Genomic DNA, 25226 nt, shown 5'->3' on the forward strand with positions numbered 1-25226 from the left:
AAGCTACAACCAAGACTTTTCAAATAAATAAATATCAATTAGTATTTTTCAAATGTACTCACCACAAATCACAACTTAACGTTAAATGTTCCTGTACTTCCAAGAACTTCTTCGAGCTTTCAAGATACGCACTTCTGTTATATTAACCACTGGAAGGAAGCATGGTATTGTAAAGAAGCAGTATCAATAAGTAAAATCCCTTCTAGGACCTATGCAAAATGACTTGTATATTTTTCCTCATTTAAGGAGAGTTTTGTTTCTAAGTCCTTGTATGTGAACAATTCCATTTCTGTGTATGATGATCAATTGATCTTTAATCATTTTCGTTCTTACTCCTGTCTTCTCTTCTTCATTTTTGATTTGCTCTCAGTTCTTTGCAGTCTTTCTTCTTGGCTTGATTCTTCTACATTAACAGATTTGACAGAGCAGCTTGGGAAGCCTCTGGGAGCAGAAGACCAACATATATAAATGTTTACTGCAGCTGGGGAAGTTACCTAGTTACATCTACTCTCCAAGATGACAGGGATGGCATGTTCAAAGTGTCTGCAGGGAAGCTTGAGGGGAGTTTTAATGCAATGCCTTTCTTCACTTAGGCTTAAAAGACTTAAAGCTATCTAATGTCCCAAGTTAAACTGCATGATGGACTATTCCTGTTAGCATATGAAATAGAGTCATTTTTGATATTTTACAGTCTACATGCTCATACTGCCACACATGAAGTTTTCTCGAATGATTTTATGGATAATAATTTAGCCATCGGTTATGTAGACCTAAGAAACAATCTCTTTTTTGCTGATTCTTAGAGGATACTTAAGGCTCATGTGATAAAACTGCTTCATATGTCTCTGGAATAATAAAACATAACATTTTGTTGGTAATTAAAACTTTAAATGAAGCATGTATCATGCTCTTATAGGGTAAAATTAGTGATGAAAATATTTAATCCCCTAGAAACGCTTATTGCAGTTCATGTCCTTTATTATTTTAATGTACTTTGAAAATGAGAAGTGGTTTTTGGTGGTATAAATATAAAATTATATTGACAAAGCAATCAATAAGAAATCACCAACAGTCACAAAAATATTGTGGAATGTATGACATAACATAATATAGACATTGTCTCTACTGTATTTAAAAACGGAAGCAAATATTCTTATTACTGGCTGAGCTTACAGAGAGCACAACAAACTGTGAGCTCCCTGAACACAAAATCAATTTTTCATCATCTCTTTCAATTTATATACCCATAATAACTGGCAATCTCAGTTAGTGCTTAAAAGCCCTAGCTTCTAGAATACAATGGTCATTTTGAAAACAGGGTCTTCCATTTAATGGAGGTATGACCATGGACAAGTCACTTAACCTCCTCTGTCTTGGTTTCCTTATCAGTAATATTAACAGACTGGTAATACCTACTTCATATGCAGATGAAGGAGTTAATCACATTCAGAGTGTTTAGAATGGTGTCCAGCACATAGTAAGGCCTATCTCAATGTTTACTATTATTGTTGATATTTCTATTGTTGTTGTTATTATAAGTGCCATTAGAATTCTTTTTACACTGTCTTACAGTTATCTGATGACAAGTACTATGCTTATTGAATATGGTTGTACTTACATGTGTGGTTTTTTTGCATTTTTTTCCTTCATTTAGAAAAATTAAAAATGTCCACTGTAAGTTTGGGTAATAAAGTGTCCTTGTTCAGCAAATAAGGGAGAAATATAGTCACTACCTGACCCATTCTAGCTCTGCTACAGCTTGAACCAGTGAGGTCAGGAAGCTATCAGCAGCCTTCTTCCCACTGTAACCCAAAGGCTGGAGTGTGGGGAGATAACAGATCATCTTGCCACCTTCCACAATTTGCCTTTATGAACAGCCTACCTGGTGTTTGTTTTTTTTTCCCTCCCGATGCATGTATTTCTTGGACATTTTATTAGTTAAGATGCTTTCTATAGCAAATAAGAGAACGTCAAGCTTAAATTGGCTCAACCTACAAAAATATTCATTGCCCTCCTAACTGGGAGTCTAAAGAAGGCCTGATTCAGGGTTGCTGTTTCTGGTGATGAGTCTCTTTCCCCTGAAATTCACTTGACTCTCCCTTCCTCTGAGTGCTGGTTTTATCCTAAAGTGGTAACCAGTTTCTGACCTCACATCTGCATGCAGCAAAGTCTGAAGGAAGAATATTGTGCCTTCCTGTGTTCCTCAACTACTAATAAAGAAACATTTCCCAGAATCCCTCCAGATTTTTTACTTTAATTTGATTGGCCCAAATAAGGTCACATGCTTACTCCTGTAGTCAATTTCCATGGCTTAAGTGTGAAATCTTGAGGGATGACCATTACAGGTTTAGGCTAAGTAGGGTCCAGCATCTGAGCTGGGCTCAATCTTCAAACTGCTTGGCTATATGAATTGGGTATTACCTAGCCCACCAAAACGTTTACCATAGACATTGAGGATTCCTCCAGGGCCCTGGCACCTTCAGTAGCTTAAGGCAGATCCCTATCAGGAGAGAGGAGATTTTTTTCAACTCATGGTATTTCCTCCAGAGCATTCCCTAATTTAGACCTACCTTGATCTAAACTGAATATCGTGATTTTAACAAGCTAATTCAACAGATTGAGCAGAACTGTTGGCATTATTTCAGAAGTGATGTTTTGCATCCATCCTGAAACACTGGGCTAGATGTTTCAGTATATTAAAACATGCCTGAATCTAGTTTTTTATTCCTTGGGTTTGATTTTCTGTGAATTACTGCGTCTTCTTTATTTTCACTTTGATCCCCAGGGTTGCCCACATACCATAGTCCTCCCCTTTCTTCTATACTTTCCCTCTCTGCTTTGCTTTCACTACATTCTCAAACTACCCTATGATTGATACCAGTTATCCAAACTTCTACTGTGACCTAACGCATGCTTATCGTCCATACTGTATACAGATCATCCATGTTAATACAACACTAGTCTATCTTTAATGATTATGACGGTGGGGACTGCAGCATTTTTGCTGCCAGGTAAATTGTTAGGCACTAGTTGTGTGATTGTTTAAATGAGACATGTGTGGTTGTTAAAACACACACACACACACACAACATAAGCTGCGATAGGCTCTATGAAGAAAAATAATATGATAGAGACTACAAAAAGGTGAGTGAGAAACTAATTTACATTGGATTGTCAGGAAGGCTGTTCTGGGAAACTGACATGTAAGATGACGCTTGGAGGATGAGAAGAAGCCTGGATATGAAGAGTAGAGAGCACAGCTTTCTAGATGGAGGAAACAGCATATGGGGAGAATAGCCAGGGGAGTCTGCTGGGGCAGAGTGAGTGTGGGCCACAAGATAAAAACAAAGAAATCAGCAGATCTGGATCACTGAGGAACATGGAGGCAAGTTTAGGAGAGTGAAGTTTATTACAAGTTCAGTAGGAAGACTCTGAAGAATTATAAGTCAGACAGTGACATCCTCAGGGTTTAACATTTTACTGCTCATTATAGATGCTTTCTAGATTAAAAAAAATAATTGGGAGGGCATAACTGGAAAAGACGACTTAGGAAACTGCTGAAATATTCCATGCTGGAGAAGACAGTATTTAGACTATAGCGGTGACAGGGGAAAATGTTAAAAAACAAAAAAAGTGAATTAGTGATGTAGTTGGAAGGTAAAAGCAATTTTCTACAGAAGCATTTCATTTAGAAATTGATGGAAGGAAAATAAATCAAGAGTGACTCCTATATTTCTGATGTGAACAACTGTGAGGAGATGGGTTCCCAAGATGGGCAGACTGAGTGAGGAAAAGGTTGTTGGAGTTCTTTGAGAGTTTCATTCAGATTAAATCCAACTAGAGCAGTCAAGAAGGCAGTCAGATATAAAGTCTGGTGCTCAAAAAGAGAAATCTTAGAGATAGAACTTTGGGAATTGTAAGCAAATAGATAGTATTTAATGCCACAAAGTTGGATGAGGTCAATTACAGATAGTAGTAAGGAGAGAAGAGATGATAAGATGAGTGAGGGAGAAGTTCTGGAAAATCCCAATGTTTACAGCTTAAATGAAACAATGGAGCTGTTGAAAGAGCTTGAGATGTGGTTACAGAGAAAGGGGGAAATCTAGGAGAGTATGAAGTCATAAGAGCCATATGATATTCCAAGAAAGAGGCATGATTAAGAGTCTGGAATGCTGCTGAGAAGTGTAGTAAGATGAGAATTGAAAAATGCTCTTTAGATTTATGTGGAAGTCATTTGTGACTTGGAAAAAATAGTTTTATTGGAGTAGGAAGGCAAGAAGTCAGATTGAATTGTCTAATGTTGACTGGTAAGAGTTAGAAACATTGGTTGTAGACAACATTTGTTTTTATGAATATTAGTCTTTTTTTGCAAAGAAGTTTAATAGTCATCTGATTAAAATCATGCTGAAGAAAGCAGTATTTATTAAACCATCCACTCTTATGATAAGTATTCTAAATCTTGTGTCATTAGGGACTCTTTCCCCTCTCCTTCTGTCTCACATTCCCCCCAGCAAAAAAGATACATATCAGAATTGCCATATGGTGAGAAGAAGCAGGCAGATAGAAAGATGTTTATAAAAACAAAATAAAACCCTGGAGAGACAATATAAGCCAAAAGAAAAGGGGCAGATGGATAAGCATGCACAGAAGAATAAGCCCTTAGCCTCTGTACAATCAATACATGTTGACTGGCTATTGACAAGAAAGGGGACAGGAGAGCGAGGGAAGCACATTGGGGGGAAGGCATTTCTTCATGACAGATGCTGTTGCCACCACCAACCAGCTGTTCAGGCCCACAGCTCAGAACTTTCTGATCCCTTTACGAGTCTGCTAGAGGACCCTAACTCACACCTGATACTGCTGTCTCAGAAGAGGTGTCATGTGTGATTTATACTGTGTTGAGCCAGAACTTGTTAAATCACTGAAGAGGCCAGAAGAAAACTTTGCCTATGCAATGAATGAGCGAAGTTTACACTGCAGTCTTTCCACGCCCTGAGCTCTGATGATCCTCGAAGTCATTGGAATATGCAAACATAGTTATAGTCTTTCCAGCTATAAAGAGGAAGCCATATTTCAGTGACTTAAAAGAAAAACATCCTCTCATCTCTTTGGTGGGATTAGGTTGAGGATGGTTTAGGTTGTTGTTCATTGAACTCACCTATTCATGTCTATTGAAAATATTGTTCTTGATTTTCTTGTCTATGAGCAGTCTGAGAATATCTTACTTGTGCTTTTCCATTGCCACATATAACAGAGCTCCTTTACTGCTCATTTACATATTTTGTTCGATAACAAATTTTCCACTTACCCACAAGGAACTGATGTATCAAACAAATTCCTTTTATTTAAAAAATATTAATGTATTGATTACTTAGGAATGCCCTGGATAGAGGCAAGAATATTTCCATCACTATAGAGATGTATATCTTAAATCACCCAATTTTTGAATGCATTACTAAAATACCACCAGTGATATTGATATTTTATAACAAATATGTTCACAATATATAATTTTTAAAAAAAAATCAGTGGAAATAAAAATGTAATATATTTTGTAACACAAACATTTCACCACATGCATCTGGCATTATTTGGTGGAGTGGGGCAAGGTAAGACAGGAGGAGGTAAAGGACTTGGAGGAGGAGAATGGTAGAGGGAGGCTATGAGAGCTTGGGCTGAGGATATCAGAGTCGTGATGGGGAGGGTTTGGGAGGCAGAGAAAGATAAGGATGGGAAGTTGAAGAGAGAACCAAAAAAAATGAACAAAACTGAAAATGAATGCCTGAAACAATGGCATTACACATATAAAAATACTACCAGTTTGATTCTTAAAATTAGCACAGAGTATCAGAATGCCAGTATCATATTTACTGAGGAAGTCTGGAGAAATACTGGTGTTTGCCTTTTGCTTTCCTTTCTTCAAGACTTATGATAGACCACCCAGAGAACTCCTTTGTATTCACAGTCTATAATTACTAGGTTTCATCTTTACTTATTGCTTCTAACGAATAAAAACATATGTTAACATGCTCCAGTCTCAATACCAGTGTTCAGCACTAATGATTTAATTACCACGGCATACAATCTATGTACACATTTATTCTATTCATTTCCTGCATTAGGGAAATCTTCCATGACCCAGGCTTATTTGGAAAGTGACAGTGAAATGGATGAAATGAATCCAAAATATTGAAAATTTCATCTGGGAGAACCGGACCATATAGAGAACAAAAGCTGATAGCGATGGGATTAATTGGCTCCATGTCTATTTATTGAGCACTGTACTAAACACAAGGGAAGCAAACATAAATAAGACAGTTTTTGCAATGATGAAAGTTACCCTTTAGTAGAGAATGAGGCGAGGTGACTGTCATAAACAATTAAATCACAGTGTGACAGGTGTTAGGATAAGGGTGAGAACAGGGTACCATGAAAGCATTTAGGAAAGAGTTTTACACCAGACTGGAGAGTGAGAAGGGAGCAGCCATGGAAAGGGCATATGGCAGGAGTCCTGAGCAGTGGCTTGGAGAGAGGCAGACACATTTAATATTCCAAGCAGAGAGCCATGAGCAATGGCCTGAAGTTGAAGAGAACAAGACAGGTTCAGGAAACAAGATTAGTTGTTCTTGTGGCAAGGTCAGGCATAGAATCTGTATCAGGAGAAAGCAGCGAGGGATAGATGGAAGGAAAGCACAAGCAACACCATTACAGGCCTCTGTTCTATGCTATTTGAACTTTAACTGAAAAGCCATGCAGAATTTCTGGAAAAAAAATTAAGAAGAAAGGGACATAAACATATGTGCACTCTAGAAAGATGGCTCTAGCAATATTGAAAACAAATGGAATAGAGGATGTAAGGACAGAGGGAGTGAGAAGGCCATTATAGCACTACAGAAAAAAAAAAGTGAAATTAAGAAGTTAGAGACAAAATGACTCAGGCTTGTGGGGAAGGAAGCAGACTCAGGTTTATAGTTTGTCAAGTGCTTAAATAATAGAGCTACCTATTGAGCTAAGACACATTGATTCCTCCATTCAGCCAAAATTTATTGGGTGCCTATCATATGCCAGGCACTCCTCTGGGTGTTAGAAGTAAAGACATAAAAGATAGAGAAGATCCCTTGGCTTATGGAGTTTTTGCTCCAGTGGTAAGGGTGGAATCAAGTTTACAGGAAGGAAGCTGGTGAGTTTCATTTTGAGCACAACGAGGATGAGCTATGTGGGAGAACACTCAGATAGAGCTAGGTAGGAAGGTGGCAGTCATGGCTGGAGACGGTGATAGTGAATAAATAGCATATGAGTGGTTCCTGAAAACGTGAGAGGGAATGTGAACATGTGAGAGAATGCATGAAGTGGGATCCATGGAAGACTTTTAGAAAGTTGGTAAAAACTCTGACATTGTATACAAAAATCATCACATATGTTTGTTTTCCTGACATATTCTTGGCTTTTAACAGATTCCTGAAATGGTTAGAAACCAACAGTTCAGAGTTAGAAGAGAAAAAATAAAGACAGGAACATGGGCTACAAAATCAGAGGTATGACTATTGAAGGAGAGATGTCTTTATAAAAATCTGAGCAATAGATGCAAGAGAATTATTAGACAATGTGAAATTATTGTATCAAGTGGCATGAAGAGCAGAGTCTCCAGAAGGAGGAAATAATTTATCATTTCAAATGCTGCATAAGTCAAGAAAGAAAAAAAAATAACTGGATTTAACATCAGAGACCACTGATGACCCTGGTAAGAATGGTTTTGGTGAAAGGATGGATCAGTGAGTTAAAGATACCCGGAGAATAAGAAGGTGGCAACAGTGAGTGCAGGCATCACTTCAAAGAAATTAGTGTATCAGTGGAAGGAGAGAAAAGACAGTAGAGAGATAAGCACACAGGATGAGGAGAAGTTTGTTTATTTGTTCTAATATAGGTGAGCCTTGAATATGTTTAGACAATCACAAGAAAGACCAGGATATAAGGAGATATTGGAAATACTAGAGGGGATGATAACTGATAGATTCAAATCTTCAAGGATTCAGGAAGAAGCAGGACCCAGGATGCCACATTAGGTGGAAATGTGGATACTACTTCTATGATGGATGAAGAAGAGGGAGTTGTTTGAAGATGCAACTGACTCTGTAGGGTCAAGGGCAGAGAATAAGTCTGGTTTCTATACTGCAGCCTTCATTTTCTCCTAAAGCAGATGGAGGAGTCATGGGATTCAAGACTTGAATTATTATGATGTGATATACATACTGGGAGGAAGGGGATAGATTCACTGGAAAGGATTCAAACTCATTTGCAGTTTGAAACCTTAAAGTTTTAGTGACATGAATTTATGCAGATGTAATTTCCTTCTTTAGTTTTTAGCATAGGAAGATATTAGTAGAGTTTTTGAAAGATGATGTGTTCCAGGTAAGTTCTATGGAACACAGGAGTGTCTGCATTGAAAATATCAGTTTCAGTTGCATATCGATTAGAGTTACGTACCTTGAGTGTTAAGATGGAAGGACAAAGAATAGTCCTAATAGAGGGACTGGGTGGGTAGGAGAGAATCAGGGAGCCAATCATGTATCCATGAGCTCAAAAAACAAACTTGGAATGAGGGAGATGTGCACATGTGAGGGGAGGTGGCATTGTCATGGGAGGGGTGGAGGAGGGCTGAAGGAAGAAGGTGAGGAGAGAGGCTTGTGGAAACTGAGCATATAGGAGAATTTATTTTCTTTAGAACAGAGATCTCATAGGAAAAAGTTACACTGGGAGAGAGAGCTAAGATTGGAGGTTTGAAGAAAAGAAACTCAGAGGAATATGGAGGTTTGCACACGGATGGGGATAGATGGCTGGGACAGTTTGATTCTTACTATGACAAAAAGGGACATGGCTGTGAAACATCTCAAGTCCACCAATGACTCTTTCATGGTCACATAGTGGTGAGCAAGATAGCTGGGTGTCAATTCCTGCTTTCTTAATTGCTTGTCCTGGTCTATTTTCAGGTTTGTCTTCATAAGGTGTTTCTTATTTCATGGACATTTTAAATTTTAGGATTTATTGTAATAGAACAAACACATTTCTTTAAAAAAGATAAATCCAAATGCTAGAGAAAAGTTTTCATTTTGGTTGTCTGAATAGGGATATTGGTTTTAAAAAAATTAATTGTATTTTCCTTTTCCAAAAATCCAGACATTTTCTAGAGAAACTAATTATACTCTAAAGAAACTAAAAAGGGAAGAAGCTCCTTTAAATATTATATATATCAAAGTAGCCGACACGCCTTCTAAAGGGTTTTATTTTAAACAGTATAATTGGTTTTAATAATTGAATTGTGTTATAAAAGTTTATGAGAAAGTGTTTTATAGACTTCCAGGTAAGGGTGAGGGTAGGGGCTAAAATTCAGCTTATAATGACAAACAGTATTAAAATAGGTGAAAGCCAACATATGCACTAAAAACTAGAGAAGGATGGTTTCCTTAAGGCAGGCACGTCAAGGACTATCTACTAAGTGCGTGTAGATGGGGTCAACAAAATGCTGGTGGTGAGGACTAACACACAATACCTCCTACTGTAAGGTAACTGCTTCAACAAAAGTTCATCCAGGAATCCTCCATCTGTGACCTTATCTGCATATACTGCATCCTCATCTTTTGCATTTACTTGGCCAGTAATAATGCCCCAAACATTTGGAGTAAATTTAGAACTTCTGATTATTACTATTGTTTTTATTTTTATTTTTTTTGGTGAGCTACTTGTGTCAGTTGTCAATGTCCATGTGGTTGGGATGGAACTGACAGTATCTCTACTAGCAAAAAAAGTTAGCTGACCAGGCGCGGTGGCTCACGCCTATAATCCCAGCACTTTGGGAGGCCGAGGTGGGTGGATCACGAGTTCAGGAGATCGAGAACATCCTGGCTAACACGGTGAAACCCCATCTCTACTAAAAATAGAAACAATTAGCCAGGCATGGTGGCACATGCCTGTAGTCCCAGCTACTCAGGAGGCTGAGGCAGAAGAATCACTTGAACCCAGGAGGTGGAGGTTGCAGTGAGCCAAGAAGGCACCACCGCACTCCAGCCTGGGTGACAGAGTGAGACACCATCTAAAAAAAAAAAAAAAGAAAAAAGAAAAGAAAAAGAAAAAAGAAAAAAAAATTAGCTGTGAATTATAGAAAACCCAAGATAACAGGTGAAACAGATTGAAATTTATTTTTCATGTAAATTAAGATAGATGAGTGACCAGGACTGGCAACAAGCCCTTTGGTATTCCAGATCTAAATTCCATCACTTTTGTTGCACTGCCATCCTCCCTGAAATGGCATATACACTTCTTACATGCTATGGATCAAAATACACCCATGAGCATACATCTAGCTCTAAGGGAGGATGGGAAATGAAGCCATGAAGCCAACTAAAATCCAAGAGTTATATTTATAAGAGAAGAAAGGGAGAATGAATTTTCAATGAAACTAGCAATGTCAGTAACACCACCCCTGGTATTAGAGTGGGCACTCAGAGCATTGAATCCCTTTGGCTGATAGAAATGGTTTAGAGATGCAGTTCCTTTATACTGCAAAGAACATTATAATCCTCTCACCACAGAGATTGTAACAGGAATGCAAATAAACTAAGAATGGCAAATTTGCTTGTGTTCTGGGGAACTCTTCTAGAGTTGATCCTGCATTGATGTAAGCCTGGAGCTGCTAGTGGCATCATAAGAGTAAAGCCAAAAGAGAATACTGATTCAAGAGACGGGGAGACAGACGGACTAACATTAAACCCTGGGGTGGAGGCATGCCAAAAGCTTTGTCTAACTGAATATTTTAATGAAGTAAATCAGTAACTATCTGTTGAGTCTGTGTCACATAAAGTGAAAGCTTATTGACCAAAAGAGAGGGCTGGAGATACAGAAAGAACTCAGGGAACATACCACTGGGATTCTGTTTTACTGGCATGAATCAGCTCCTTTGAATATAAAATCTAGGGCAACATGATGTACTTCTGTTCACAAAAATAAAAGAATGAAAAACACAAGGATTAAATACATAATAGAGAAGAAAACTGATTGGGTGGTAAATTTTGATGGATGAGAGTTTTCAATACATTTTTGAAAGACAGGAAAGGAATGGTCAATTGTACAAAGATGGCTGCAGAGAAGAGGGAAACCAACTGATGCAGTGAATCCCAGAGAGACTCTGCCCCAGAGTTAGTGAGTACGATAGGAGGCAGCAACAAAATAACTACTCCTATTGGCACCCTTTTCTCCCTCCCATATCCGTGTTGTGGAGTGAAGACAGTCTGATACTTACCACAAGTCAAATCTCTTCCATAGCGAAATTAAAGCAGCCATCCAGAAAAATCAAGTCTTTTAAGTGTGGTGTTGGTGACCCTCCTCATTCTGTAATTTGGGGACCCAATGTCTGCGTGCACTATACCATTCTCACGCTTCCCACCCTCCTGGCTGGACCTTCTGCTCAGGGAGAAACAAGGTGAGACATAGTGAGAAAATTAGCTCCTTACAGATGCAGAAAATACCCACGTGGTTACCTAGTCCTATTTGTGTAAAAATCATCAAAGATGATGAGACACATATAAAAATTTAAGAACAAAGATTTTTAAAAGTTTTCCCAGAGTAAACAAGGAGTAGAAAATATTTTAATGTCAATAAACACCAAAATATAATACCTTTAATTAATATTCACACAGATATTTGAGAAGATAATTGTGTTCCATAAAATTATGATAGGATGCTATGAAAAGTAACTACTATAATGTAAGAATGGGATGTTAGACATTAAAAATAGAATTACTAAAATTTAATGGGATGTTAGACATCAAAAATAGAATTGCTAGAATTTTAAAAGTCAAGAAAGCTGCTTCAAATATACAGGAAATCTTCCAGAATGTAGAGAAATAAAAGTAGAATCAAAAACATAAAGGAAATGATGGGACCTAATAAACAAATGCAGAGGTCCAGTAACTGACAAGTAGACATACAGAACACAGAAAATGGAAGGGCGAACATTATCCAAGAAATAATAGGAGACACTTTCTTTGAGTTACAGAACATAAATCTTTAGTTCATGTATGACTGAGTGCCTTGTACAAAGAATGGAAATGAAAACAAAACCCACATCTGGATACATTGTTGTAAAGTTTTAAAACATCAAGAAAATCTTAAAGATTCCAAACTTTTTAAAGAGGAAATAAACAATTTCCCACAAAGAAATGAAAATCAAACTTGTATCAGATTCTCGACAGCAACAATGAACGCTAGAAGAGAACAGAGAAATGGCTACAGCATAGAGGGAAAGTAATTTTCAACCTTGAAATCTGTAATCACAAAAATAGTCAGCATGAGGGCAGAATCGAGGTATTTTTAGATGTTTAAGAGCCCAGAAATTTTATCGCCATTTTCAATATGTAATTGCATTCGGTAGCTAGCAACTGAGATCAGAAATAACAGTTACTTAAATTGCATATAAATTTTTCTCTTTCCCTTGTAAAATATATTTTTAAGTAAGTGGCAGCTATGTTTTAAGTACAATATATTGTAACAGGGCTAGTATAGCAGTTTTATGATGTCATCAGCTTCCCAGGCTTCTTAGTGCCTGGCTCCTCAATTTGTTATCCTTAGTGCATGCCTTCTGTTCACAAGATTACCTCATGTTTCAAATGGCTGTTGGAGTTCCTCTTATCACATCTGCATTCCAGTTAGAAGTAGGTGCATGCTTGTCTATGGAGTGCTTACCAGGTATTTTAACCCATCAAAGAAGTGTTCCCTGAAATTGCACCCAACAATGCCTCCTTAAATTATTGAACATACCTAGCTGCAAGATTGCATCTTTATTTGGGCACTTTGCAGCCCAAGAAAAAAAAATCAAATTCTGTTCCTTAGTAAGAGAAGGAGAAAGGATGTTGAGGGGAAGACAGCTAGGTCCCACATCATGAAACAAGCAGCCACACCTCCCGAATCTCTTTAGATTTTGGTAAAGTTATCTGAGGGTGTACTCTAGCAAAATGAGGGAGAAGATCAAGAAATACAAAGACACAGGGACAAAGAAGCAGAGCAATACAGGGGAATCTCAGGATGACAGTGGTCCATCTGACTTTCAGGTGGTGGTTTTAGAGTGCCATAGGAGAATGGTGGGCTCTGGGAGGGAGGCCAATGAAGAGAAAAGAAGATGTCATGCAGGGGACTCTGTGATTGAGGGGATGGCACAAAGTGGAGGTACGATAAAGCATGTGATTCAAAAGAAAAGGAATGGCAATGTGAAATTTCAGGAAAAAGATAAGTTGCATATAAACAATTGATTTGACGCAATTGTTGGAATATGAGAATTTGTCTTTGCCTTGGTGCTCCTAACATTCTCTTCTAGGTGGCTTAGGAGTTTTGGTATTATTCACATATGAAAGGAAATGTAACCAGCACGCATTCATAATAACGTCATAATGTCATAATGGTTTTCAACTTTGGTTAACTCATGGAAAAATTGTGTAAGAACTTAGATGGTGATGCAGAACTAAATGAATATATTAGCCAAAAGAAATCTGGTATAAATGTAAAAGAATAGCACACAGACAGTGGGAAGTGAAATGGTAGAGGGAATGTGGAAGCAAATGTAAGCACACTAATATTTGAAATATTAAATATAATCTAACAACAAATTGAAGAATTGCAAGAAATGGTTCTATTAAGCATTGAGAAGAGAAGTCGAGTGGGTTAAAGGTTTACTTAGCAAAACTTTTAAAAAAAAAATTGTAGGCAATCAATCAATACCTGTCCGGAGTGTTTAAATAAAGTGACAGAGATGTAAGTTTATTATCTAGTATTTTGGAGGTAACAGGAACATGTTAAAGAGGTTTTTTCCACAGTGCCCAGAGCATAATCATTCAATCATGTTAGCTGTTTTAACCATTATAGTGAATTTTAATTTGAACTGATTTTTAACAAGTAATTTTACTTTATTTCTTTGTTTTTCTTTATTTGAGATCCTAAAAATATTAAAAATTAACACCCATATTACCAATAAAAAAAAAGTGGTTTCTCCTGGAGAGTGGGACTACAGGTTTAAACACGTGTGGGGGGTAGGAGGTGTAGAAATTAGGATAGGCTAATCTTATTATTTGATTTATTCACATGTGAGAGTATTATTTTAATGATAAACATTACAAAAATTGAAACAGGAAGATTTAGAATTTTGCTTGGGAACGTCACAAAACACAAAACTCAGCAGGGAAGAAGGGCCTGGTTTCCAGTGTAATATGGGCTTCTCTCTGATGTGGTGGCTTCAGGTGGGAGACCAAGCACAGACACAGCTGGAATATGCTCCAGCCAAACAGAAATTGGTACAGAAAATTGACCTCTGGTGAAGTACCTTTACTAAACACAAAAGAAAGAGAACATAGAAAACATTTCTCTACTGGGACTACACTCAACCTGGCTTCACTTCTCTCAGGTTGTTGAATAATGTAATTATTGATGTGAACTTAGACTTGTCAGCTCCTTTAGCATGTTTGAAAGTTCTAACAATAACACAATATACAGTGAAGACAAGGACACTCTTCATTTAGGAATGTATGCATTTTAGATAAATATCCCATTGAGACTATGAAAAAGTATACACTGTAAGAAAAGAGATGATGGCAATTAATGTGAAGAAACTGGTCACAAATTTTGGAATAATTATGACAGTAAACAGATAAAATTGTATAAGTAACTATTGTATAATTATATAATTATGATAGTAAACAAATGAAATTGTATAAATTACTAATATTAGGAATGATTATATACCGTATATCAGTCAGGATAGGTATGATGTTGCTGCAGTAACAAAAAGTCCAAAATATCAGTGGCTTCAAGCAGGAAGATCTTATTTCTTGCTTATCCTACATATTTAACATGGGTTGATAATGGGCTCTAGGACTTCACTTTAGGACCCAGGATGATGAAGAAGCCATGATAGTGAGTGTTGCTAATCACTGAGGCACAAAGATTATGAACAAGAGTATGACAACTATCTCATAATTCTTAAAGCCTCTGCACATAAGGTCTGCATTCATCTTCTACTTACATTTCATGAGTCGAACCAGGTCACATGGCCATTACTGATTTCAACAGGAACAGTACCTTCTCTGCAACCTGAAAACAAAACAAAACAAAACTAAAAACATGTGAACAGCCTCAATGACTACCATATTAGGAAACTAAAAAGCAATTTCAGAATGAAAATTACTAGCAGTAAAAAGGTTCAGAAGTGAATTGATAATTCTAAAAATCAAATAAATAATTTGAAAGACAAATGGTAATTACTCTTAAAGTGCAGCAGAAATATTCAAAGACACAAAGACAATAGGAACCAATATGGTAGAAATTGAAGACCAGAGACAAGAGAGCCAATGAAGTGTAATATTTCTTATTAAAGAAAAGAGGGAAAACATGAAGAAGCTTCTCTGGCCTGTGAAAGGCCCAAGTATACAGATCAAAGTGTTCACTGAGTAGCAGGAAAAGTTAATGAAAAGATAAAAATGGCTGGTTTAATTTTTAAACGTCAAGAATAATGAAAGAATCTTAGGCATCCAGAAAGAGAAAGTTAAATCACTCTTTTTATTTTTTTTCCAACTGACATGTAACAGACATAAAGAAAAGTGCATAAATTGCAATTGCACAGCTCAATGAATTGTCTCAGGAGGAAACAATTGTGTGACCATTACTCAGGCCAAGAAATAGAACACTCTTAGTATCCTAAAGACATCCTCATGCACAGTGTAATTATTACACTCTCCCTCCTACTCAAAGGTAACTGCTATCCTAACTTCTAAACTTATTTTTAGTTTTGCCTAGTTTTAACCTTGATCTAAATGGAGCCACACAGTGAAGCCTCCGAAATATGATTTTCCTCACTTTCAAATATGTTCTTGAGATTCCAACATATTGTTCTCTTGTAATTGTAGCACATTCAGATTTATTGTTGCATGCAATTCCGTTGTGTGAATATACCAAAATATTTATTTATTCTAGTATTGATAGACTTGATAGATAGGGTTGTTTCCAGTTGTTGCTGTTATAAATAATGATACTATAAACATTCTTGAACATATATTTTGCAGCACACACACACACATTTCCATTAGGTGTGAAATTGTGAAATGTACCCCATTGCTACCTTTATTGGAGGTGGTGCCTGGGTATCATATAGAAAATTGCAGCACTCCTCCCTCCCTTTAGAACTTCCATTCTCCTTTCTCTGCTTTATTTTCTCCACAGCACTCAGTCCTCATCTAATAAACTATATTGTATTCATTTATCTTGTTTATTGTCTATTATTTGCTTACTAGAATGTAAGCAGCATTAGAGCTGAGATTTGGGTTTATTTTGTCAATGGCTGTTTTCCCAACACATGGAAGAAATACTCAATAAATTTGTTGAATGAGTTAATTATTTCATATAATTGTGAGCGGGGTTCCATATCTCATCAGACATTTATTGCACATTTCATTATATTTTTCTCTATACTGCCTGTTTATAGCTCTTGCAAGTTTTTCTTCAAGATTTTATATATGCATTTTGAAAATTTTGAAAATTTGTTTTGTGTCTGTTGCATATGTTGCAAAATTCTTTTCCAGTTTCTTGTGGGCCTTTTGACTTCGTTTATGGAAAGGTTTTGTCTGTTTGTTTTAATATAGTCAGTGTTACCAAATCTTTGTAAAGGTGTTTAGTTTTCATGTCTAATTTAGAAAGATCTTTCTCATTTCAGTATTATAAATAAATACACAATGCTTTCTTTCTAGAAATTTTATGCTTGCTTTAAATCTTTGTTCTATCAAAAATTTATCTTGTTTTAAAGAATGATGACTTATCTTTACTTTTATTTAGTATGATTTATAGAATTATCCCTATCTTTCCTACTAATTTACAGTGCCATCATTACCGTAAACTAAAGCAAATCGTGTGTGTCTCTTTTTTTTTCCTTTACTCTGTTTTATTGTTTGGTCTAACTTATTTCTGGTGCCATTATAAATATGTATTCATTTCTAGTGCTAAGGTTTTAAAAATTATTTTATTTGATAATATATTTTTAAATTCTATGACTGTCTGCCCCATTATTAGATTTTTCTAATTTTCTCCATTATTAGAAAATGTCCTAGACTCTGCATATTTATTTTCAAGGTGAATTTAATATAATTTGTTTAGTTTCCTATAGGTACAAAAATCAAATATAAATCTAAAAAATACAAGGGAAAAAGCATTGTAAATGACAACAAAATCCTCTTGGTTTGTTAATTAGGATTGTATTGAATATATAGATGAGTTTAGTGAATAGTGACACAATAATGCAATTATATCTTCCTGTTCAAAGGCATAGGATAGCTTTGCAGTTATTTTAATCCTTGTTTATACTTCTTTATAGCTTTTTAAATTATGTCTGATGCAATACTTGTAAAATTTATATCTAACCATTTTGCCATTTTCCATTGGTTTCTAAACAACATACATTTTTTAATATTCTGTTTTCTGATTGGTGATTATTTGAACATAGGCAATTATAGACTTTTTATATATTATCTTTCAATTTCTCTTATTAAATTCTAATATTTTTCATAACAGGTTTATAATCAATTCCCATAATCCCTTGCATAATTGCAAGAGAGAAAAATTATAGAATTGACTTATAAATCCAAGATTTAAAAATAGTGAAAAATCCAGCTGATTTTGACATGTTTATTACATAGGTTATGTATTAGAAAGATGGTCAAAAGAAACATATAAAGAGAAAATATAAGCAATACATACTTAACAAAAGGATTTAAAATATTATTAATATGCTAAGTACAGTACTTTAATTAATTTTCTATAGAGTTGCCAATGCATATCAATAAGAGAAACATAGTAATTTCAATAAATAGTGCTGAAACAATTGGGTATTACTATGGAAAAGAAATGGGCCTTCACCCTTACCTCAGGCCGTACACAAAAACTGAATCAGAATGGATCACGGGACTAAATGTAAAAGTTGAAATGCAAAACAGATTGTGGGAGGGTAGGAAAAAAATCATCATCACGATGGTATCCTATGCAATATACTCACTAACAATAATAGAAAAAAATGAAAAATTAAATTACACCAAATGTTTAAAGTTTTGCTCATAGAAAGATATCCAGTTAAGAAAAAGAGAAGCCCAAGACTTTGAGGCAATATTCAAAATACATATATCCAAGAAAACACTTGTTACACACACACACACACACACACACATTCTTACAATTTAACAACAAAAAACAATGAAAATGGACATAAATGTTGAACACATACTTCAGACAAAAATATATATGTGTAATCAGTTATCATGGGAAAAGCTGCTCAACATATTAGTCATCAAGAAAATACAAATTAAAACCACAATTGAGACACTACTCCTTACCCACTAAATGGCTAAAATTTGAAAGTTTGACAATATTGAATATTGAAAAAGATAAGGAGTCAATGAAATCTCAGATAGTGTTAGTGAGCATGTAACATGGAGCAACCATTTTGGAAAACTATTTGGCAGTTTATCATAAAGCTAAACATATATTTACTGTCCAGCTCAGCACTTCCACCACTAAATGGAATAAAAACCTATGTTCACAAGAGACTTGTTCATGCATGTTCACCACAGCTTCACTCATAATATCCTTTACCTTGTGTAGGAGGCAGAAAAATGGCCCCACAAAGATTTCCACATCTTTGTCTGGAAAGGCCTGATCTCCAGAAACTATGAATATATTACCTTTCTTTCCAAAAGGGACTTTGCAGGTGTGATTACGTTAAAGATCTTGGGTAGAGAGATTATCCTAGATGATCTGGATTGGGGTAAGCCCAATGTAATCACAAGGCTACCTACAAGTAAAGAAGAGACATTGTCAAGTCGGAGATAAGAAGCTATGAGAAAGATGTGTTGGCTTTGAAGATGAAAGGAGCCAAGGAATGTAGGAACCTCTGGAAGCTGGAAAAAGAAAAAAAACACTGCCTCTAAACATCCAGAAGAAACAGAGTCCTGCCACATCTTGATTTTAGTACCATGAAACTTATTTTGGACTTTTTATCTCCAGAGCTATAAGATGATAAATTTGTTTCGTTGTATCCCATCAAGTTTGTGTTTATTTATTACAATAGCGATAGAAAACTCAAGCACCTGATGATAACTTAAATATTAATCATCTTGTGAATGGATAAGCAATTGTTTCTAAAGAATTTTTTTATTATTTGAAAAGAATAAAATGTTTTATTGGAAAGATACTATGCAGCAATAAAAAGGCATCAACTACTGATACATACAACTACATGGATGAATCCCCGTGACACCATGTTCTGCTGAATATGTGCCATATGATTCAATTTATATGAGATCTTCATCTAAATTGACAAAGTATATCAGTGGTTGCCTTGGGCAGAGGTAGAAGTGATTGTCTGCAAAGGGGCATGAGTGTACTTCTCTGAGTGACGGAAGTGTTCTATATCTTGTTTGTGGTGGTGGCATTTGTGAAAGCTCATCAAACTGTACAACTTAATAGGTGCATTTTATTATATGTAAATTATACTTCAATAAAGTTTATTTAAAGGAAAAATGCCATCAAAGTTAGAATTAAGAAATATGAAATAATTACTTAACACGGATTAAAAATAAGAATGCTATGTACAACTAGAGTTGGAAACTTGAATAAGGCAATTACCATGAAAAATTTTTTTCTTTTTCTTTTGAGAGAGAGTTTCACTCTGTTGCACAGGCTGGAGTGCAGTGATGCAATCACTGCTCACTGCAGCCTCGACCTCCCATGCTCGCATGCACCACCATGCCCTGCTAATGTTTTTATTTGTATTTTTAATATATAGAGTTAGGTCTCACTATGTTGTCCAGGCTGGTCTCGAACTCCTGGCCTCAAGTCATCCTCTCACCTCTGCCTTACAAAGTGCTGGGATTGTGGGCATGAGCTACCATGACAGGCCAAAAAATTCTTTAGAAAATTAGAAAACTACTTGCAAAAAAAGGCCAGGGTCAAAACAGTTTTTCTGAAGAAAAAAAAAAAGTTAAATTTTATGGCAGAATTTAATCCTTAACTGGCTAAACAATTCCAGATAATATAATTTATAGTAGGAAAGGCTGGTGTAAATTATATGTATACATAAAATCCAGTCAGTAAAATGATATATTTGACATGTAAAGATTTTAATGACATATTGTTGAATGAATTTTAGTTTTATTTAATGCATATTAAATGTCCACTATGTTCTCATCATAGATAATGGAATAAACCAAATATGATCCTTGTTCTCACATTGCTTACTGCCTCGTGAGAGAGAAAATTAAGTAACTACAGAAGTATAAGTAACTATGATACAGACTACAATTTAAAAATGATAAGGTAACATATATGTAATAGCAGTGACTAATTTAGATTTGGACTGGGAAGTACGAAGGGAATCAATTTGGCAAGATCTCCTATAGCAAAAGATGTTCAGACTAAAAGTTGCGAATAAGCATTTCATTATGAAGTTCTTTATTCATTATACAACGCCTACTCAGCCATACTGTCATTTTGATGATTTGAAATATTGCCATATTTTCTACACGAATCCTGCTCTTCAGCCATCAATCCGCTGCAATCTGCCTCTATCAATCCATTAAAATGTTCTTGTCAAAATTAACAGTGACTTCTTATTTCCTGATCCAACAGACACTTAAGTTCTCAGCTTACTTTATTGTTATGTTTTCAGCAGCACTTCTCACAATCGATCACTCCCTCCTTTTTCAAACTCTCTCTTCTCTTGGATCCTGTATTAGTCTGCCAGGGCTGCCATGACAAAATCCCACCGACTGGGTGGCTAGAACAACAGAAATTTGTTTCTTACAATTCTGGAGGTTGGACAGCCAAGATCCAGGTGTCAGCAAGTGTGGTTTCTCCTGAGGGCTCTCTTCTTGGCTTGCAGATGGCCCCTGCCTGGCTGTGTCCTCACATGGCCTTTCCAGGCATCCTTGAAGTCTCTTCCTCTTCTTATAAGAACACAGGCTTTATTGGATTAGGGCTCTACTCTTATGACCTCCTTTAACTTTAATTACATCTTTAAAGGTCTTATCTCCAAATACAGTCCCATTGAGGGCTAGAGCTTCAACATATGAATTTACAGGGGTGGGAGACGCAGTTCAGTCTAGAACTGTTTTTGATCCAGGAAACAATTTCTATCTTCTCTAACAGTTCTCCTTTTCTTTCTTCTATCCCTTAAATATATTAACAATTTAGGGCATAGTCTCAGGCCCTCTTTTTCTCTCTTTCTGACTCCAGCTCTTCTCTCACATTCGAATGATTTCAAGTCTACTGTGTTAGATTAAAAGTCTACTTTCTCCATAGCAGGGATTGACATGTAGCAAGTTCTCCAAGTGGTAATATCTCATCAAAGTGGAGGATCGTATCTCATTGAGGCAGAGGGTAGATGTGGGACTCTATAAGACTGTCTCCAAGGTGACCCTCTAAGCCCGGTCCTCAAAACCCAAAATCTGAAATTGTGCCAGAGTTTCATTGTACATCTCGCTACACAACAACCAGTAACATTTCCTGAGTATTCACTATGTGCTAGGCAGTCGTCTATGAACTTTACATGTGTTAATTCAGCTTGCTAATCCTTATGATAATTTTATCCTCACATTATTCCAATTTTACAGATTAGAAAACTTAGTCACAAGGTGGTTAAATAAATTGCTTAAGGTCACACAGCTTGTAAGTGACAGTAATTACCTTGTAGTCTGACTCTAGGACTCACACTATGTGCTAAGGCTATGTATGATTAAGTAGAGCACTTATGATAAAAGTCTTTTTAAGTCAGAATAGGAAGTTTAAATCACAAAGGATATTAAGATAATTGGAATATTATTTGAGAAAACTTAAGGTATTGTTAGATATTTTTCTTCATTGCACATATCAAACAAACCAAAGACTTTGGTAGAAAATGCACATTCTTAAAAAGTAGAAAACCTACACATTGCTTTTTTAAATACTTTCAGTGATAGAGAGGCATGTCTATACATGACATTGCAAGCTGAAAACAAAGATAAAAACTAGCAGATTTGACTACAACCACTTAATTAAGAAAATCCTTTGCCATAAAATACTATAAACAAATGAAAAGACTGACATAAAACTTTGGGAGCATTATTAACAAGAAAAACAAATTAATGCCACAACAGAGAAATGGGAAATAAGCTAACAAGTATCTCATAGAAGGATACATATACATATCTAGTAAACATATGAATCCACCCCTGAAAAAATTAAAATAGCACCATTTCCCTCTCAAGTTGGTAAAAATTAGTTTTTAATAATAATTGTCCATGTGGGTGTGGATGGGGGTGTGGGAGATGTGATATTTTCACATTGCTGGGCTGGTGGGTGTGTAATTGGTAATACCTAGCTGGAGAACAATTTGATAATAGATATTTTGCTTTAAAAATTGTTACTTTGTTTTGTAATTATTTTTCTTTTACTCCAGGATATACACTAAGAAAGATACTATAATGGAATATTTACAAGTGGACATATTTATTTTGTAAGGAAATTTATTCAAGTTAATTATAAGAGTTAAATATTGGTAACAATCTACATCTTCCATACAAGAGGATGGCCATAATGGGTTGAAAATGTAATTTTGTTACTTTATCCACGACAGCTGGTCCTGCACTGAAGCATTTGGGGTTGTTTTCAGAGTAGTCTGTTGGCCACACAGCAAATTAAGGTTTAAATTAAGAGCATAGATGGTAGCACATTCAGAAGCCTATGATAGCTCTCAAAATGAATTCCTGGGCTGTGTCTGGGAGTCTTACAGTTTTTGGCATAATGTGAATCTACTATATCATATAACTTGAACTCCGTCACACAGTAATTTATTTACCAACCATTTGGGTAAAAATAAAACTTCTCTTATGTCTCCCAGAACTGCCATCAAGAAGTAGCCTTCCTTGAGAAAACACTCAGATTATTATCTTCATTATCACCAACCATCATCATCATCGGGATGGTTTGTATTGTCTTCGTATGGTTAAGTTGTGACATACAGTTCTCAGAAACCTCTTCCTTATAGAGTTATAGGTTACAGTTGGCCCAAAGATCTACTTGCTTGAGATTTGGCGGGTTGGAAATGAAACAGCAGCCATTATCTTTTGAAGGTCGTTATAGTCAGATGTTGCTATAGACAGATGCAGAAGTGGGTTCCTGTTTCTTCTCCCTCTCTTCTGCTTGATATACAGCTCTTCTTCCCAACTTCTGACATTGTTGACCAAGAGCAGCTCCAGGCCTACCTCTAAATGCCAGGTTGTGGACCTACAGTGGTGAGACAAGGACAGAGAAGATAACCTTCCCATCAGTCTCCCTAAGAACTTTCCTTTCATAGTCTAAGGTTAACAGATAAAATATAAAACATTTATTTAAATTGTAATTTCAGATAAACAATAAATATTTTTGTATAAGTATGTCCAAAATAATTCAAGAGTTAATTATAGCAGTGAAATATTGATAATAATCTATTATCTCCTAGTAAGGACAATCCTGAATGTGTTAGAGAATTAATCGTGGCATTTTGTCTTCAGAGACATAGTCCTCCACTGCAGGGACAAACTCATCCAAAAAAAAAAAGTATTTATTTAAAATTCTAATTGAACTGAGCATCCTGTACTTTTTAATTTGTTGGGTCTGACAATACTAGTTTTGATGAATTGATGGCCTTGGTTCATAGATTGACTGATTGACGACCCTTTCTCCAATCCTCCAATTCCCTTTCCAAACTTGAACTCCTCTAGCTCCTCCTTCAGTTCTACAAGGTCTACTTCCTAGAGTAAATCCTCTTCCCCACTACACTCACACTCTGCTACCCTGACTCTTGATTTTTATCATAATAGGAATGATGATAATAAAAACAACAGTAAAATCTAAAGTTTACTGAGGCTTACTATGCGCCAGAGCCCCCTGTTAAGTACTTTACAATAATCTATAATAGTTACCGTTACTTACTCCCATTCAAGTTACTGTTATTTACTCCCATTTAAGTTTAATACATATTAAAATTCAACTCATTTTTGTTACTGTTATTTACTCCCATTTAAGTTTCATACATTTTACAATTCAATTGATATGTGGCATTTAGATGACAACTTTCTTTGATCTCAGATGTTTTATTCTCTTCTCTTTTCCTGTTTTATTTTTTCCTTAAAGGCAGTGTGAAGTGATTTAGTTATTTCAGACATACGTATTTGATAGAAAAGGAAACGGAGGCACCAAGGGATTTAGAGAAACTTCCAAGCTCACATATTGAGTTAATGGAGCAATTGGGAGTAGAATTTACCATCTCTGAGAGTCCAAGGTACTGTCTTGACTGTTGTGCTAAAAGGAAACTATATATCTTTAGAAGAGAAAGATAAATAAATCCCAATGTTTCAAAAAAAAATCAACCTCCTTTCTATATCTTTCATGGAGACATTTATTCTTAGATCAAAATTTCCAAATGTAACTTACTTTTTAAATTTTATATTTATTTTTAATTCAAGCTTATATGTTCATTTGTTCTTCTCATCAAATAGGATTTTATATTCTTTACACAACATATGCTTATGATCAATTTCTGACTGAAACTGGTTTTTATGTAAGTGCTCCACAAGCCTTGAACAATGGGTTTCATATGTAACCCAGAATAGATATTAAAATAATCTCTAGGAATTTCTTATTTTATCAGAATTTCTTCCTTTGAGGTGGGATTTGAATGAAAAAAAAATGCAGAAAAGAAAATGGCAATTCTTTGAGCAGATGAAATAAGTTTGATATATAAGAAGATTTCAGTGAAAGTAAAAAAATCAAACATTTATTCTAAACAAGTCAGACCTAGAAACTCTCTCATGGAGAAAAATGGAATTTCAATATAGTTCCAAGCATTGCTATAAAATCTCAGGCATAATAAAGATGTTTTTCATTTATTTCATAATTGATTAGATACAAAATTTCTAATAACAGTTGTTCATTTCCCCCCTTTTTTATTTGGGGGATATTTGCGATTGTGGCCAGTGCAAGTCTCTTTCTCCTAGAGATCAAACTCCCCTGTGCTCCCCCCATACTATTTATATATTATAGAATATTTGTATTATAGAAAAACTACTGTTCTGGTAGTACTGTATCTAAAGTACAGAGCAAGAAAAAGAGGCAAAGAAAGTGGAGAAATTTGG

The sequence above is a fragment of the Hylobates moloch genome, unplaced genomic scaffold (genome assembly GCF_009828535.3).
Source record: "Hylobates moloch isolate HMO894 unplaced genomic scaffold, HMol_V3 SCAFFOLD_5, whole genome shotgun sequence".
In the NCBI taxonomy this organism is placed as follows: domain Eukaryota; kingdom Metazoa; phylum Chordata; class Mammalia; order Primates; family Hylobatidae; genus Hylobates; species Hylobates moloch.